At 46.1% G+C, this 8,150-nt stretch overlaps 1 non-coding gene across 1 annotated transcript; it reads left to right on the top strand.

Moving 5' to 3' along the window:
- The first annotated feature begins 417 nt into the window (after positions 1-417).
- Positions 418-524, top strand: LOC125130191 (U6 spliceosomal RNA). Its single transcript, XR_007135687.1, has one exon. It is a non-coding gene; the product is annotated as a U6 spliceosomal RNA (small nuclear RNA).
- The last annotated feature ends 7,626 nt before the right edge of the window (positions 525-8,150 follow it).

The following is an 8,150-nucleotide window of genomic DNA, read 5'->3' as shown; positions in this document are numbered from 1 at the left end:
CTTCAAAACTAGACATTAAACCTGCAGTTACAACTTGTTATTTAATGTGTTCATAGAGAAGCACATATTTTGATCTTTACATTTCAATGTTTAAGTGATTTTCTTTGAATAGTTTATATTTCATTTTATGCATTTAAGAACATGATCCTGAAGAAATGTCGACGGGCCTCACCAGACTGATTGGGAAGGAATCCAGGGCACAAAAAGGCACAAATTTGCAGGGTGAGCAGTTAAGAATCCAACTGCAGTGGCTGGGGTCACTGCAGAGGTGTGCGTTTGATCCTGGCCTGGTGCAGTAGATTGTAGAGTCTGGCCTGGCTGCAGCTGCAGCTTGGATTCAATTCCATATGCCACAGAGGGAGGGGGTGTGTGTGTGTGTGAGAGAGAGAGAGAGCAACTGTTAAAAAAAGGAAAAGAATGCTCGCTTTGGCAGCACATATACTAAAATTGGAACAATACAGAGAAGATTAGCACGGTCCCTGCTCAAGGATGACATGCAAATTCGTGAAGCGTTTCATATTTTTATGCAGCCTATTGCCTTTGGAATGGATTAGCAATGAGATCCTTCTGTATAGCCCTGGGAAATATATGTAGTCACTTGTGAGAGAGCCTGATGGAGGGTCATGTGAGAAAAAGAATGTATATATGTAGGAGTGACTGGGCACTTTGCTGTACAGTAGAAAATTGACAGAACACTGTAAACCAGCTATAATGGAAAAAATAGAAATCAATTCTTAAAAAAATGAAAAAGGAAGAGAACCCCCCCAAAACCAATAAAACCAATACAGAGTGAGGAGGCACTTCCCAAGACCACTCTCATTTCTTTTTTTTTTTTTTGTCTTTTTGCTATTTCTTGGGCCGCTCCCGCGGCATATGGAGGTTCCCAAGCTAGGGGTCTAATCGGAGCTGTGGCCGCCAGCCTACGCCAGAGTCACAGCAACGCGGGATCCGAGCCGCGTCTGCAACCTACACCACAGCTCACGGCAACGCCGCATAGTTAACCCATTGAGCAAGGGCAGGGACCGAACCCGCAACCTCATGGTTCCTAGTCGGATTCGTTAACCACTGCGCCACGACGGGAACTCCCACTCTCATTTCTAATGCCAGTTACAAGCCGTGGGATCCCCAAGACTACGTTCAGTTTTTCTTTTCTTTTCTTTTCTTTTCTTTTCTTTTCTTTGAAGTATAGTAATTTACAATGTCTCAGGTATTCAGCAAAGTGGACATTTATACATATGTATGTATAATATGTACATATAATATGTATGTGTATATATATATTTTCTTTCTTTTTCAGACTCTTTTTCCATTATAGGTTATAAGATATTGCATATAGTTCCCTGTGCTCTGTGGTAGGTCCTTGTTGTTTATCTATTTTGTGTATAATTGTGTGTATCTCTTCATCCCAGAGTCCACATTTATCCCCCTCTTTTTGGTAACGATTGTTTGTCTTCTGTGAGTCTGTTGCTATTTTGTAAATGAGTTCATTTGTATCATTATTTTACATATAAGTGTTATCACATGATCTGCATCTTTCTGTCTGACTTATTTCATGTAATATGATAATTTCTAGGTCCTTCTGAGTTCCTGAGACCAACCTCGGTTTTGATAAATTACTGGAAGAATTTATAGACTTTACTGAAAGCTACTACGGTTATAGTTTATTACAGTGACAGAAATCAGCCAAGGGAAGAAACACATGGAGCAGAAAGTTCCAGAAGGGATGCTTCTGGCTGTCCTCTCCCAGGGGATCCAGGGACAGCACCAACTTTTCCTGGCAACAACACGTGACAAAACACATGGAATATTGTCAACCAAGGAAGTTCATTTGAGCCTTAGCTTGCAGAATTTTCTTTTAGGCTCAGTCATGTTAGCCACAGTGGATCACCTGCTTGGCTGACCTTTCATCTCCAGCCCTTCTGGAAGCTGAGCTGATACTATGTGGCCAAAACCCCCACCATAAATCACATTGTTAGACTATCCAGTGTGGTCCAAGGCCTCGGGTAAACTCTTATTGGGTAGGACATTCTAAAATTTAGCCATACAACACTGGAGCTGAGGACAAAGGCCAGACCTGTCTTTGGGTAAGGTTAATTCTTTACTACACAGGCTCCACTCTGGAAACTACCTTGGACAGGCAGGCCTGGAGGCGGGTGAGTTTAGGGAGTGGGGTGGGAATCTGCTAATGTGTTCTGTTGTAGCTACTGAAACCCAATTTAGAGGAAGAATTTCTTTTTTTTGTACCCAGAAAAAATGAGGTAAAGTTCACTGTTTCCAATGGCAACTGAATAATGCCAGTGATTAAAAACATCGTTCAGAAGTTCCCATAGTGGCTCAATGGGTTAAGAACCCAAATAGTTCTTTTTTTTTTTGTCTTTTTGTCTTTTTTAGGGCCACGCCTGCGGCATGTGGAGGTTCCCAGGCTAGGGGTCTAGTCAGAGCTGTAGCCGCCGGCCTACGCCAGAGTGACAGCAAAGTGGGATCTGAGCTGAGTCTGCGAACTACACAACAGCTCACGGCAGCGCCAAATCCTTAACCCACTGAGCAAGGCCAGAGATCAAACCCACAACCTCATGGTTCCTAGCCGGATTTGTTTCCACTGTGCCATGACAGGAACTCCAGAACCCAAAGAGTTCTTAACTAGTGAGGATGCAGGTTCGATCCTTGGCATTGCTCAGTGGGTTAAGGATCTGGCATTGCTGTGAGCTGTGGTGTAGGTCACAGACATGCCTCCAATCTGGCTTTGCTGTGGTTGTCGTGTAGGCCGGCAGCTGCAGCTCCGATGGGACAATTGGACTCCTAGCCTGGGAACTTCCATATACTGCAGATGTGACTGTAAAAAGGAAAAAAAAAAAAAAAAAGGAAGGAATTCCCATCACGGTACAGCAGAAACGAATCTGACCAGGAACCATGAGGTTGCGGGTTCGATCCCTGGCCTTGCTCATTGGGTTAAGGATCTGGCTTTGCCCCAAGCTGTTGTGTAGGTGGCAGATGCGGCTCAGATTCTGGATTGCTGTGGCTGTGGTGTAGGCCAGCAGCTGTAGCTCTGATTAGACCCCTAGCCTGGGAAGCTCCACATGCCACCAGTGCAGCCCTAAAAAGACTAAAAGACACACATACACACACACACACACACACACACACACACACGAAGAGAAAAAGAAAAGAAAAAAAAAAAAAAGCGTCACTCAGCCTTGGCTCTATAACAGTTTTCAAAGTGTATTTTCATCGTTGGAAGTGATAATTCTCAAAAGAGGTGAAAAGAAGGATCCTGTCAGATCTCTGAAGGTGGGGGATGGGGGAGGGCTCAGTGATGCGGCACAATGTGGAATGTCCTGGCCTCCTCCCTCACCCCAGCCTACCCCATGCTTCTTCCTGGGCTGTTCAGACAGAGTGAATCTTGTGGCCAAGAAGATGAGCAGGTATTTTGCAGAATCAGGTTATGTAGTAATGCTTGGGTGGTGCTAGAGCTTAGCCAGCTTTAGAGATGGCCTGCTCTGGAGTTCACCAGTGGGGTGATTACATGAGGTCACTGCCTGTGGATGCGACCAGCTTATATGTGGGGAATCACGAGTTCGCTGGAGTGGGGAGTCTCCTAGCCCAACATGTTCTGACACCTCTAAAGCAAGCCCAGAGTCATGACTTCAGCCTCAAGTTTGGCGTAAATTACATGCAGTCAATCTCTACGTTAACACTGAAAAGCCACTCTTTCAGGACACTATTATGGGTGTCTCCCCAGGGTAGGTCATTTCTATGGGCCAGTGAGAGCTGAAGTCCCACCCTCTCTTGCAGGAGCCTGTGTTCCCTGAAGGGGGAAATGCAGGAACTGACCAGTATCAGCCCCAAAGACGTATAAGGCTTTCTGGGCTGTGGCAAGGATCCAGAGAACTTTGTGTTTCTCTGAAGAGCACATCTGTGCTCACAAGTGTACTTGCCACTATTTTATGAAGGTCCATGTTTTCTTTGCTTTTTTTTTTTTTTTTTTTTTTTTAAGGATCCTTTAAAATGACCATTCTCTCCTTCTTCTCATCCATGATGCTGTCGGTAATTATTCAGAGCAAGCTCCTTCAGATAATCATCTACACACCCTTGGGCCTTCAGCACCAAGCTGGACTGCAGCTCTGTGGGGGCAAAGCCTGCTCTGTCCCATGCATCTCAGCACTGACAGCAGTGCTGGCATAGAGTGGGCACTTGGGAGATGTTTATTGAAGGAATAACAGGAATGAATCCTATGAGATCACTCACTGTATTCATTTCCCATTGCTCCTGTAACAAATTTCCAGAAACGGGGTGGCTTAAAGCAACAGAAATTTTGGTCTCTCACAGTTCTGGAGGCCACAAGTGCAAACTCAGTATCACTGGGCTGAAATCAAGGCATTAGCAGGGCTAACCTCTTCTGGAGCCTACAGGGGAGCATCTCTTCCTTGTTTCTTTGAGCCTCTGGTGGCTGCGGCATCCCTTCTCTTGTGGCTGCATCACTCCAACCTCTGCCCCTGTGGTCACATGGCCTTCTACTCTTCTGTGTGGGTCAGATCTTCCTCTGCCTCCCTCTTATAAGGATTGCACTTGGGGTCTACCAGGAAACCCAGGATAATCTCCCCATCTCAATACCCTCAGTTACACCTGCAAAGTTCCCCTCCCTCCCTTTTTTCTGTACAGGGTAGCAGTCCCAGGTTCTAGGTTTATGAGGTGGAGTCTCCAAATGGGGCTTCTACCCCTAACCTCTCTTTGGGAATATGCTTGCCTGTGAGGAGCGGCTCCCAGTTTACATGTGACACCTTTGTCCAACCCGTTGTCTTTCCATTCTCCCCAAACCCCCTGAGCCCCTCTTGAGTGCTACACGCTGCAATAGTGAGAGGAGGAGGTCAGGGACTCTTCGTGGTAGGGAAGACTCTTCAGTGAGCCTGGCTGCAGGGATGGGGAAGGGGTCCAGCAAGAGAAGCCTTAGAAGGTTTCAGCTTGATGTCTCGATACATTTTTGCACACCCATGGCATGGGAAGTTCCTGGGCCAGGGATTGAACCCACGCCACAGCTATAACCAGAGCCAGAGCCATAGCAGTGACAACGCCGTATCCTTAACCCACTGTGCCATCAGGGAACTCCAACATCTTGATATTTTTGATATGCCATGTTCCTTACTACCTCCAAGCCTGTCCACGGGCTAATCCCTCTGCCCAGTCCCCCTTCCCCCCTTACTTGGTGAGCTCCTATGTATCCTTCAGGTGTCCATGAAAGTCTTCCCTGAGGCCCTCCCCCTCATTATTCCAATTCCTCTTAACATCTCATAGCTTTGTTTCCTTTTCCTCTCCCTCCCACAGGACAGAGACCATGTCTGTCATGTTCCTTGTCATAGCCCAGTGCCTGGCACATGGTAAGCAGGCAGTAAATGCTTTTTGGATCATTGAAGGATGCTGTGACACAGAGCAGACTCTGGTTAATTTCATCAGGAGCCAATCAGGGAAAGCCTTCTGGAGGAGGGGATGCCTAAAGAAGAATAGAAGAAGCTTGCTGGATATTCCAGGCAGAATGTGCAAAGGCCCAGAGAGATGTCATGTGGAAGGTCAGTGTGGCTGGGATATCAATGAAAGGGCCACAGAGGCAGGGCCTGCCCATGGAAGTCCCAGCAGGTGTGTTCAGAAGCTGGGGACTGGGGATTAGAAGGGACATAAAGCCACTGCTCTGGAGGCTGTGTTAGGTGGATTGAGGGCTCCCAAGCTGCACCAAGGAGCCCAGTTAGGGGCTATTGTGATGCCCCACGAGAGGACCATGAGCCTGAACCCAGGCAGCAGCTATGAGGATGGGGAGGGGGAGACAAATTTGAGGTTTCAGTCTGGAGCCCCAGGGCTTTGATGACCAATTCAGTGGAGTGGAAGGAGCAATGGAGAGTGAAAGGTGACTCCATTAACCTGAACCACAGACCCAAAAAGAAGAACAACTCTGAGGAAGTTGGGGCAGGAAGGTCTAGATTATTTCTGTTTTAGACACATCAAGTTTGAGGGTCCTTTGGGACCTTGGGTAGCAAACAGTTTTATATTTGGGTCTAGATCTCAAGAGAGGGTTTAGAGCTGGAGGTGGAGATCTGGACTCCAGGACATATATGTGAAACTTAAAACCATGGGGATGAATGAGACTGCTGGGGAGAGGGTGTGGAGTAGAACCAGTAGAAGTCTGGACATAAAACCCCTGTGGAAGTAAAAATTCAGGTACTTTCAGAGAAAGATAACCCAGGAGAGGACACTAAGAAAGATCTGTCCCTTTATCCTTCTTGACAGGTGTGTGGTTCTTCCTGTTCTAGAAGAGTGGCTCTTGAGTGGAAGCCAGTGGTGGTAAATGCCTTTCCCCTTGCCAGTGACTGGTTTAGGAATAGACATGTGACACATTCTGACCAATGAAACATGAGAGGAAGAGTTCTAAAGGGCTTCTGGGAAACTCTTCCTATTCTTAAGACAGAAGTCTGCATGTGATATCTGGAACAGTTGCAGCTCTCTTGTGACCATAAGGAAAGCCGGCCTAGGGCTCAAGTCACCATACCAAAGCTGAAAGAGAGGAGACATGGAAAAAAGTGGAATCTTTGGTGATACTGGAGATCCATTATCACAGTTGAAATCTATTCCTCCACCGAGACTTTTCCTTTGTGATATAACGAATTATATTTTTGTTTTAGCCAGTTTGGATGAGGTTTTGTTACTTTTCGCTAGAGTAACCAAGAGAGGAAAATATTTCATTCAGCAGAATCACACTTTTCAGAAATCTGTTATGGAAAATGTCTAATACTGTCCATTGGATTTGGCAATATGGTGGTCACGGGGCCAATTCAGTAGACAGATGGGCTGGAAGGCTGACCAAAGAGATGAAAAGATGAGGGGGAGGTGTGGAAGTAAAGACAGTGAGGGCAGACAACACTTTTAAGAAGCCTGTTTGAAAAAGGATGATGGAGAAACATCTCGTCAGAAAAATGGGGGTTTTGGTATCCAAGGATAGGCTATGCTGTGACGACAAACAGGCTGAGTCTCAGCAGCTCAACAGACACACGTTCTGTATTTTGTTTCTGTTTTTTTGCTTGTAGGAAGTCCTCTGTTGTTCAGATAGCTCTCTTCCAGCAGTGTCTTGAGGGTCTGGGTTCTTTCAATATTGTGGTTATACCATCTCAGGGCAAACATTCATGGTCACCATGGCAGGTGACGAGGGAGCTAGGGGTACTTTTATGGGGCTTTCTCTTCCTTATCCTGCCTGGTGACATTTGTCACTTTTGTTCACAGTCCCTTGTACAGAAGTGGTCACATGGGCTCATGTAGCTACAGGGGAGCTGGGAAATTTGGAGTCACACATGGATAGGTGCTGAGCAGCAACTGTGTCTGCTGGATCTTAACTTTCTGAGCGTTACTTTTTCCCTGGTAAAATAAAATACCACCCAACTCACAAGGGGGTTGTGAAAAGCAAACACCATATGGAGGAACCCTTTTTTTTTTTCTGTTGTCTTCCATGATTCTGTTTTATCCTGGTTTTTCCACTCCAAGATGATCTGGATGTTAACAGATCCCACCCAGAATTCCCTGGTGGCTCAGCAGGTTATGGGTCTGGTGTTGTCATGCTGTGGCACAGGTTCAATCCCTGGTCCCAGCACTTCCACATTCCATGGGTGCAGCCAAAAATAAAAAAATAAAAATAAAAACAATAAATCCCATGTGCTGAGTATCTACTACAAATAATAGTAGCTGGTATTTATTGAATGCTTACTATGAGTCAGGCACAGGTCCAGGCACTGGCCGTGTATCAGCGCAGTATTGAATGTTCTGTTTCCTCCGTTTTTTCAGGAAGCTCATGCCTAGCACAGGGCCTGGCACACAGAAGGCATCCAATAGATGTTTGGATAAACTAAGCAACGTGTTCAAGTCACAGATCTAGCAAGGGGCGAGGTGACCCTCAAGGCCAGGCCTTTAGCCTAATGCTTTTCCCTCCATGTCACCAACTCTAACGTCACTCAACTGCTGCTGATGGTTGGAGGTAGCTGGTGGGGGAGGGTATGGATCTTGGACTCGGGAGGATTTGGATCTTTCTGCATTCAGAGTTTTTGCACTGGCAGGTGTGTTAGATGAAATGATGGCCTCCTAAATACTTCTAGGTCTTAATCCCTTGGACCTGTGAATGT

This window comes from Phacochoerus africanus, chromosome 6 (genome assembly GCF_016906955.1).
Source record: "Phacochoerus africanus isolate WHEZ1 chromosome 6, ROS_Pafr_v1, whole genome shotgun sequence".
NCBI classification, from domain to species: Eukaryota; Metazoa; Chordata; class Mammalia; order Artiodactyla; family Suidae; genus Phacochoerus; species Phacochoerus africanus.
This window is presented reverse-complemented; position numbering and strand designations above follow the sequence as displayed.